Genomic DNA, 11364 nt, shown 5'->3' on the forward strand with positions numbered 1-11364 from the left:
TTATCGTAATTCATGCATCGACCATCTACTACGCATTGGTCTATGGTCAAACGAATTTTGCGATATCTTAAAGGGACTCTTAATCATGGTATTTTTCTTCGCAAAAATACTTCACTCCATCTCCATGCCTTTGTTGATGCTGATTGGGCAGGGAACTTTGATGATAGAACATCTACATCATGATATATTGTCTTCCTTGGAGCTACTCTAATGTTCTAAAAAACAAAAGACGGTTGCACGATCAATAACTGAAGCTGAATACCGTGCCATCGCCACCGTCGCTGTTGAACTCAATTGGGTCACAAATCTGCTCAAGGAACTCAACGTCAACTCCATAGTTATTCCTACAATATATTGTGATAATATTAGAGCTATCTACTTATGTGCTAATCCAGTATTCCATTCCCGCATGAAACACATAGCCATTGACTTCCACTTCGTGCGAGATCAAGTTGTCAGACATCAACTCTGTGTTTCTCACGTACATACAACTGATCAACTAGCAGACTCACTCACAAAGCCTCTCGCCTGTAAACTTTTTTCATCTCATCGGTCTAAGATCGACATCCTTGATGGAAGCTCAATCCTCCGGAAATCTCTAAGATTTCCTCAAGGCAGATAAGGAAATATCTAAGCAGTTGAGAAAAATCCTCCGGAATGTGTATAACCTCCCTACTGAGTGCGTATAAATAGCTATCAAGAGCTCATTATCAAAATGAACTAGACAATTACATCTTATACATTTCATAGTTTCTTCTTCAATTTCTATCTTTCTATATTCTTCGTTTAATTTTTATCAATAACAAAGACCGACTCTCTTAGCACCACCTGTTATTCCTCCAAGACCCCCTGCACTAGCACCTAGCATTGTTGCCTAGTCTTGGCCACCACCAGAAAAAGCTCCACAAGAGGTGTGTCTCCATGGCATTCCATTGAGTAGGACATTGAAGGATACAAGGAGTCGATCGTTCGATCAATCAAACTTCCACCTAAGGTCTGCGATCACTTGTTTGAGATAGATTAGCATCTCAAATTTAAAAGAAAAGGGATCAAACAAAGAAAGTAACTCGAGCCCAAGCCACACTTTCAATCTCCTTTCCTTAAAAATTCTCGAAAGGAGCCTGTCCCGTAACGATTTCACCTCCCGATGTTAGAGACAGATGATGAAAATTTGGATCCATCATAGCATATTGTGACCTTTGCAGCACAAATGACACTCTAAGGAACTATTGATTCCCTCGTGTGTCAAACTTTTTCAACCATCCTATGGGGAGCAATAAGAGAATAGTTCAACAAGCTATCTCTGGATTCAATTTTTTAATTCAACTAGCTGGCCACGGAAATTGAGTTAAATTTTATTCGTTACAAACTCTCAAAAAGCACAACTTTCTTAATAAGTGGGTGAGACATTAGCCAATTATACTAAAAGATTTAATGATGGTGCAGTTGGTTTTAGATCCTAGCCCATTTGTTGCTTACGTCAGTATCTTGTATTTCTTTTTAAAATTTAGTTGTATTTATTAATTTTATTTATTGTTTGATCATGAATTATAAATAATGATTCTAATCAAAGCCTATTAGTGTTAATTTAACTATTTTTAGATCTAATTAGCTACTTTTAGACTTAAATCACAATATACATAGAGTAAATTAGGGTTGATCATCATTTTTAAAGAGGAAGCTATCATTTTTAAAGAGGAGGAAGTTGTGTATCTCGATCCTAATTATGATGATATCCTGTTCGTCAGAGAATTGTAACACACTAATCAAAAGAAACCGTATCGATACTAATAGCTCAGTTGACATTTTGTACTTTGATGCCTTCTAAAAGATTGGCTTTGTTAGGATTGTAAAGACGCTAGGAGAAGGGGAGGAGGGAAGGTGAATTAGTACTTTCGAAATGGAGAAACGATTTAAAAACTTTCATTTGATGAAACGAGTATAAAAAATATGTTTAGCTTGCAACGTGAGTAAAAGTAGTGAGTAACTTGTTAGGATCGAGAGCACTAAGAGGGGGGGGTGAATTAGTGCAGCGGAAATCTTACAGCGATTAAAAACCAAAAGCTGCGTTCGTTCAAAAACTGTTATGATGCAAAAGCAAATTCTCAGTTTGTATCTAAGTGCAGTTTGCGTCTAAGCGCAGATTGCGTCTAAGCGCAGTTTTGCGTCTAAGCGCAGTTTACGTCTAAACTCAGATTTACGTCTAAACGCTGTTTTACGTCTAAACGCAGATTTACGTCTAAACGTAGATTTACGTCTAAACGCAGACTTACGTCTAAACGCAGTTTTACGTCTAAACACAGATTTACATCTAAACTCAGATTTACGTCTTAAACTCAGATTTACGTCTAAACGCAGATTTACGTCTAAACGCAGTTTTACGTCTAGACGCAGATTTACGTCTAAACTTTGAAACTTGTTTGTATACTCGCAGAAGGCAGTATGCAGTTGGAATCAAGACGTAAACGTGAACTGAGATCTGATGATTGAGCAAGGAAAGCCGATTTACGTCTGAATGCAGTTTTACGTCTAAATGCTGAAACTCGTTCGTAAAATCGTAGAGGAAAGTTTGCAGTTATCAATAGGATCAAAATGTAAGTATAAACTGCAAAGAAGCTCGTTCGTAAAAGCACGGAAGACAGTTCTGCAGAATCAAACGTAAACGTAAACAGTAACGTATGAAAATACGAATTTACGTCTGAATGCAGATTCGGAAGAACAGCACTTAGAACTTGTTCGTGAAAGCGCAGAGAGCAGTAGTAATGAGGGAGGTTTGCAGTAATGATAAAGTGCTCGAAAATAAACGCAAACCAGAGATTTAGAGTGGTTCGGTCAGCCTTGACCTACTCCACTTTTGGCTTCCTCCACCGACGAGGTTGCCGACGTCAACTAGGTGCCTTCCTTCAATGGGCGAAGGCCAAACTGCCCTTTTACAATTTCTCTCCTTTTGACAGGCTCAGGAGACAACCTTTACAGACCTTTCTCTCCTCACTTTACAACTGAAAACTTGAAGAACAGAAGGAGGAGACTTAAAGGCTTTACAACACTTTTGAGCTCTTAGAATCACAGAAAAGATCAAGATTTCGGTGTAGGTCTGTATCTTTTCAGTGCTGAATGGGTGGGGTATTTATAGGCCCCAACCCAATTCAAAATTCGAGCTCAAAACGATCAAATCGATCAAATCCCAGAATTCTGGGATCAGGCGGTTGCACCTCTTGACTGGAGAGGTGGCACCGCCTGGCAGAGCTCGAAGACTGAGCTCAGGCGATTGCTTCTCTCTGCCAGAGCTCGAAGACTGAGCTCGATGGTTGCATCACCTGGCAGAGCTCGAAGACTGAGCTTGGTGGTTGCATCACCTGGCAGAGCTCGAAACTGAGCTCGGTGGTTGCATCACCTGGCAGAGCTCGAAACTGAGCTCAGGCTGATGCACCTCTCTGCCAGAGCTCGAAGACTGAGCTCGGTGATTGCATCACCTGGCAGAGCTCGAGACTGAGCTCAGGCTGATGCACCTCTCTGCCAGAGCTCGAAGACTGAGCTCGATGGTTGCATCGCCTGGCAGAGCTCGAAACTTGAGCTCTGGCGGTGCTACCTCTTGGCAGAGGAGGTTGCACCGCCCAGTCTAGCTCGAAGACTGAGCTCTGGGCGGTTGCACCTCTTGGCTGGGGCGGTTGAACCTCCCAGCCTCGCAGCCCTGGCGGTTGCACCTCCTGGCTGGGGCGGTTGCACCTCCCAACCTCGCAGGAAGACATAGCCTGGGCGGTGCTACCTCCAACCCTGGCGGTGGCACCTCTTCACTATTCCAGCTCACTTGGTTTGGCTCCAAACTTGGTCCAAACCGTCCGAACTTGGGCCTAATTGGCCCCTACTTGGGTTATAGGATTAACACCTAATCATAACCCTAATTAACGTGCTAACTATGAATTTAAAGACATTTTCTAAGCTATTACAAAGTTCGCAAGTCAAGACTTCTTCTAGCGAGCTTCCGGCAAACTTCCGGCGGTCTTCCGATGAACTCTCGGAAACCATTCTGCGGACTCCCGGCAAGCTCCTAGACTTCACGATTTGTTCTTAGCGAGTTCCAACGAGCTTCTTCGGCAAGCTCCGATCTTTCTCGGCGAGCTCCGCGAACTCCCAACGAATCTTCGGACTTCCGTCGAACTCTCGAACTCGCAACAAATCCTTCGCGCTTGACTCCGACACTTTGTTTCGCTTTATGTCTTCATCGTTATCATAGTTAATCCTGCATAACAAAAACAAAACTTCGATCGAGACAATTAATCCTAAGCAATTAACCAAGTTGTCCGACATGTCATTGGTCTCTCGACGCTTCGTCCGATTCTTCGGCGCATCGTCCTCTCCTGCAGCCTATTGCCCAATCGGCCAGTTGACTCCGCAACTCCGATATCCTTGGCACAATACCTGCTCTTCTTGGCTGAATGCCCGAGTCCACGGCCCGAAGCCTTCTGTCGATACGCCGACCGATCCACCGGCCCGACGTCCAATCTTCTGACATGTTCCTTCGGCACAACATGATTTTCCTGCTTTAATTGTCTCATCCTGATCGAAGCATCCTGCGTCACTCAAAACGCAGATTAAATCATAAACATATATCAAGTAGTTTCATCATCAAAATACGAGATTCAACAATCTCCCCCTTTTTGATGATGACAACCACTTGATGACGGAGTTAAACTTAACTCCCGGAGTTTAAACAAACTCCCCCTATCAATATGCCATATTGATAGAACCTTGAATTCAAACTGAATTCAAGTCATTGCAATATTCATCATGAATACTTGCAATACATCAACATGAACATATGCATAAACTTATGCATCACATGTCATGTCATCAACATACTTTCATCAACATACTTCTCCCCCTTTGTCATCAACAAAAAGGAGAAGTATCACAATCAAGTGTTTGTGTGTGATATTGGTTCAACTCTTTGCATGAAAATCATAATATCAAGTTTTATCATCATGCAATCTTGGAGCTAGAAGATTTAGCAAGTGTTACATCATGCTTAGAACATTCATGCTATCAAGTTTTAGATATGCAAGTTTTATAGCATATAAGATAGCACTTTTGGTAATGTTTAAGATAGCAAGTTCTATATTATGCAAGCTAGCAAATTAGAGATGTTCAAGAAGGCAACTCTTGCTTCTTGAAAATTTTGCTCATTTTGCTAGATGCGCAAGTTAGCATTTTTGCCTCTTGAGATAGGCAAGATAGCACATTTTCTTCTTTTGAGATAGCAACTTTTTGCTTCTCTTTAGACCAATCAAGCTAGCAATTTTTATGATATACAAGTTTCACAATATATAAGCTAGCAAAAATTTCGAAAGCAAATGCAAGATAAATTTCTTGTGTAAGCTCATGATTCTTGCTTCCTATTGCAATGTGCAAATTGCAAGTTTTGCTTCTTGAGATATTCAAGATAGTGATGTTCAAGAAGACAAATTTTCTTCTTGAAATAAGCAAGATAGCAATCTTTGCTTCTTAAAATAGGTAAGCTAGCAATCAAGTTTTTGCATCTTCTTGACTTGTACAAGCTAGCTATCTCCCCCTTTGTTATTGTAAAAAAGAAAGAGAGAATACAGTTTTGTAGTTCTCTTTTCCTTTTAGAACGATTTCAAAATCATGACAAATGATGGATAATCAAGTTATGAATGTCAAGACAATTTTTCATCATGAATATTTTATCATTGCATGCATCATTATCATAAATTGAAGTATTACATGCATGATATCATATCACCATTCATAATTACATTAATATTTCAATATAACAATTTCTTCTCAAAATGTGTAACTTGGCACTCATAGCATTTTAAATCATGATATGCAATACATCACATCATAATTAGAAAGCACAAGTATTGCATGCATAATTGTACATCATAAATGTTTCATATCATGATGGTATCAATTTTATCAAATTATATCCTACCATGCATGATCAAAACTTCTCCCCATTTTATCATTGAAAACAAGAAGAAAATAGGGGGTAGAGCATAAAAGTGTTAAATATTTCAATCATTTCAAGGCATTTATATCATAGATCAAGTCATGATTCGTAATTCATCATAAAGCAGATTAGTTTTCAATCATCACATAAGGCATTTAAGGAATCTTTGAAACATAGGAGAATGATTAAATTAAGCATACAATGTTTCAATCCAATTCAAGTCATGAATATCAATGCTTTCATATTGTGAGTATCAATTCATGAATACCATGAGATATTATTTGTGACTTCAATTTTGCAAGATCAAGATTATGATTTAGATAAAACTTATTCAAATTAAATCATTAACTTGAAGTTCATGATCAAGTCATTAAAATTAATTTCGAGATTCATAAAATATCATGAAATCATTAATCTCAATCAGATGGGAAAAGCATTTTTTAAGAGATTCTTTTTCTGCACATTGTTAAGTGAATCCGAAAATGAAATTAACACTTTCATATATTCAAACATGATTTTTGCTATAGATCTTGAAATTAAGTCAAGAAGATCAAACAAGCTCATGATCATGGATAACTTAAAATCACATGCATAAAATTGTTAATAACCATTTCATATTACATCTTTATGCATTACTTTAAATCAAACGTGATTTCATTCAACAATGTTAATCAAACATGATACACATTATTAATTCTTAACCATGATCAAAATCATTTTGTTTGTTTATCATAAAATATGCAATATTATTTTCGAAATTATCAGCATGATCATAATTTTTGTATTTTTATTTTTAAACATGTAATTTTCAAGAAAATTAGTTCTAAACTAAAAAAGAAAATATATCATGAAAGTATCAAGTAATTTCAAAATAAACCAAAGGCATTTTAATTACCTCAATGTCGTAAGCTAGTAAGGCGTAGTTTGCCGCCTCGCTTTTGTTGACTTTCTCGTCTTCAGATGAGCTCAATTCATCCCAATTTTTGTTCTTCTTCTTGCGTTTAAAGCAAGTAGTTCCATTCTTTTTGCTTTTTAATTTTCGTTTCATTTGTAGTTTAAGTTCACCATCACTTGAGCTTATGCTCGAGTGGTCTTCAAATGTTCTATGTCCCAAATCCTTCCTGTTCTTTGGAAGGTGGTTCTCAAGTTCTTCACGTGCATTGCACGTCATTTCATATGTGATCAATGAACCAATTAGTTCTTCAAGTGGAAATTGGTTCAAGTTTTTCGATTCTTGAATAGCAGTTACTTTTGAATCCCAAGTTTTAGAAAGTGAGCGCAAAACTTTGTTAACGAGTTCAAAATCCGAAAAGCTTTTACCAAGTGATTTCAAACCATTGACGACATCCGTAAATCGGGTGTACATGTCAACAATGGTTTCGCTTGGTTTCATATGAAAAAGCTCGAAATCAAGCAGTAAAATATTAACTTTCGAGTCTTTGACTCTACTAGTTCCCTCGTGCGTGATTTCAAGAGTGCGCCAAATATCGAAAGCCGTTTCACACGTAGAAATCCGATAGAACTCATTTTTGTCCAATGCGCAAAATAAGGCATTCATAGCCTTTGCGTTTAAAGAAAAATTCTTCTTCTCCAAATCCGACCATTCGTTCATCGGTTTGGAGGGAAGTTGAAAACCGTTTTCAACAATATTCCATAAATCCAGATTTAGAGAAATCAAGAAAACTCTCATTCGAGTTTTCCAATAAGTGTAGTCCAATCCGTTAAAGAACGGTGGACGAAAGACCGACAAGCCCTCTTGAAGAGCCATTTCTCTCGGGTGTAAATCCGAAATGAGAAATACCCCGCTCTGATACCAATTGTTAGGATCGAGAGCACTAAGAGGGGGGGGGTGAATTAGTGCAGCGGAAATCTTACAGCGATTAAAAACCAAAAGCTGCGTTCGTTCAAAAACTGTTATGATGCAAAAGCAAATTCTCAGTTTGTATCTAAGTGCAGTTTGCGTCTAAGCGCAGATTGCGTCTAAGCGCAGTTTTGCGTCTAAGCGCAGTTTACGTCTAAACTCAGATTTACGTCTAAACGCTGTTTTACGTCTAAACGCAGATTTACGTCTAAACGCAGACTTACGTCTAAACGCAGACTTACGTCTAAACGCAGTTTTACGTCTAAACGCAGATTTACATCTAAACTCAGATTTACGTCTTAAACTCAGATTTACGTCTAAATGCAGATTTACGTCTAAACGCAGTTTTACGTCTAGACGCAGATTTACGTCTAAACTTTGAAACTTGTTTGTATACTCGCAGAAGGCAGTATGCAGTTGGAATCAAGACGTAAACGTGAACTGAGATCTGATGATTGAGCAAGGAAAGCCGATTTACGTCTGAATGCAGTTTTACGTCTAAATGCTGAAACTCGTTCGTAAAATCGTAGAGGAAAGTTTGCAGTTATCAATAGGATCAAAATGTAAGTATAAACTGCAAAGAAGCTCGTTCGTAAAAGCACGGAAGACAGTTCTGCAGAATCAAACGTAAACGTAAACAGTAACGTATGAAAATACGAATTTACGTCTGAATGCAGATTCGGAAGAACAGCACTTAGAACTTGTTCGTGAAAGCGCAGAGAGCAGTAGTAATGAGGGAGGTTTGCAGTAATGATAAAGTGCTCGAAAATAAACGCAAACCAGAGATTTAGAGTGGTTCGGTCAGCCTTGACCTACTCCACTTTTGGCTTCCTCCACCGACGAGGTTGCCGACGTCAACTAGGTGCCTTCCTTCAATGGGCGAAGGCCAAACTGCCCTTTTACAATTTCTCTCCTTTTGACAGGCTCAGGAGACAACCTTTACAGACCTTTCTCTCCTCACTTTACAACTGAAAACTTGAAGAACAGAAGGAGGAGACTTAAAGGCTTTACAACACTTTTGAGCTCTTAGAATCACAGAAAAGATCAAGATTTCGGTGTAGGTCTGTATCTTTTCAGTGCTGAATGGGTGGGGTATTTATAGGCCCCAACCCAATTCAAAATTCGAGCTCAAAACGATCAAATCGATCAAATCCTAGAATTCTGGGATCAGGCGGTTGCACCTCTTGACTGGAGAGGTGGCACCGCCTGGCAGAGCTCGAAGACTGAGCTCAGGCGATTGCTTCTCTCTGCCAGAGCTCGAAGACTGAGCTCGATGGTTGCATCACCTGGCAGAGCTCGAAGACTGAGCTTGGTGGTTGCATCACCTGGCAGAGCTCGAAACTGAGCTCGGTGGTTGCATCACCTGGCAGAGCTCGAAACTGAGCTTAGGCTGATGCACCTCTCTGCCAGAGCTCGAAGACTGAGCTCGGTGATTGCATCACCTGGCAGAGCTCGAGACTGAGCTCAGGCTGATGCACCTCTCTGCCAGAGCTCGAAGACTGAGCTCGATGGTTGCATCGCCTGGCAGAGCTCGAAACTTGAGCTCTGGCGGTGCTACCTCTTGGCAGAGGAGGTTGCACCGCCCAGTCTAGCTCGAAGACTGAGCTCTGGGCGGTTGCACCTCTTGGCTGGGGCGGTTGAACCTCCCAGCCTCGCAGCCCTGGCGGTTGCACCTCCTGGCTGGGGCGGTTGCACCTCCCAACCTCGCAGGAAGACATAGCCTGGGCGGTGCTACCTCCAACCCTGGCGGTGGCACCTCTTCACTATTCCAGCTCACTTGGTTTGGCTCCAAACTTGGTCCAAACCAGTCTGAACTTGGGCCTAATTGGCCCCTACTTGGGTTATAGGATTAACACCTAATCCTAACCCTAATTAACGTGCTAACTATGAATTTAAAGACATTTTCTAAGCTATTACAAAGTCCGCAAGTCAAGACTTCTTCTAGCGAGCTTCCGGCAAACTTCCGGCGGTCTTCCGATGAACTCTCGGAAACCATTCTGCGGACTCCCGGCAAGCTCCTAGACTTCACGATTTGTTCTTAGCGAGTTCCAACGAGCTTCTTCGGCAAGCTCCGATCTTTCTCGGTGAGCTCCGCGAACTCCCAACGAATCTTCGGACTTCCGTCGAACTCTCGAACTCGCAACAAATCCTTCGCGCTTGACTCCGACACTTTGTTTCGCTTTATATCTTCATCGTTATCATAGTTAATCCTGCATAACAAAAACAAAACTTCGATCGAGACAATTAATCCTAAGCAATTAACCAAGTTGTCCGACATGTCATTGGTCTCTCGACGCTTCGTCCGATTCTTCGGCACATCGTCCTCTCCTGCAGCCTATTGCCCAATCGGCCAGTTGACTCCGCAACTCCGATATCCTTGGCACAATACCTGCTCTTCTTGGCCGAATGCCCGAGTCCACGGCCCGAAGCCTTCTGTCGATACGCCGACCGATCCACCGGCCCGACGTCCAATCTTCTGACATGTTCCTTCGGCACAACATGATTTTCCTGCTTTAATTGTCTCATCCTGATCGAAGCATCCTGCGTCACTCAAAACGCAGATTAAATCATAAACATATATCAAGTAGTTTCATCATCAAAATACGAGATTCAACATAACTAAATCAACAAGAAATAAGAATACAAAGTATAAATAAAATGCACATTGGATTTATAGTAGTTCGGTTGTCGCGATCTACGTCCACTCCCGATTCCTCCTCTATCGAGGCCATCGACTTTTACTAACAATCTTTTTTCAATGGACAAAGATCAATCACCTTTGTTATAACTCTTTTATCTTTTTCACAGGTTTAGGAGAGAACCTTTACTACTCTCTTTTATAGGTAATCTTCACACTCCTTTAGAATAACTTGAAGCTTAAGAAGGAAGGAAATCAACACTTTCAAAAGAGTTTACATACTTAGAATCACAAGTTTTTTATGCTATTTTCTTTCTATCTCAAGCAAGAATGAGTGAGATATTTATAAGCCCCAAATAACTTCAAAAATTGAGCTAAAAAGTCTCATTCCTAGATTTTCAGGGTACTAACGGTACACACTAGCAGTACCATCGCTTGCAGTACTAAGTACTAGTGGTACCATCGCCTGCCTAAGTGGTACTATCGCTTGACATAGCCTAGAAGATTATGTTGTGATTGTACTATTGCTAATTTGGGTGGTACCATCGTCAATCTAGGCGATACCACTACATGACACTAGCGGTACCACCGTTGGGTTTTTTGGAAACATACACTTGGTATTTTCCAACTCACAAACGGTTTTACCGCTTGACCCAACTTCAAGTCATTGAATTGACCTTCAAATAGGCCTAGTTAAACCTTGATTTAGGTCTAATGAGCTTTTAATTAAGTTAATATGGTTATACCCAAAATCGACTCAATTAAAATCTAAACTACTTCGATTAAGACACAAATGATTACAAACATGAATTCTATGTTGTTTGACATATCATTGGTTCATCCGATGCTTCGTCCGAACTCTTAGTGCATCGTGCTTTCCTTCGGTGTATTGCC

This window comes from Musa acuminata, chromosome BXJ1-7 (genome assembly GCF_036884655.1).
Source record: "Musa acuminata AAA Group cultivar baxijiao chromosome BXJ1-7, Cavendish_Baxijiao_AAA, whole genome shotgun sequence".
In the NCBI taxonomy this organism is placed as follows: domain Eukaryota; kingdom Viridiplantae; phylum Streptophyta; class Magnoliopsida; order Zingiberales; family Musaceae; genus Musa; species Musa acuminata.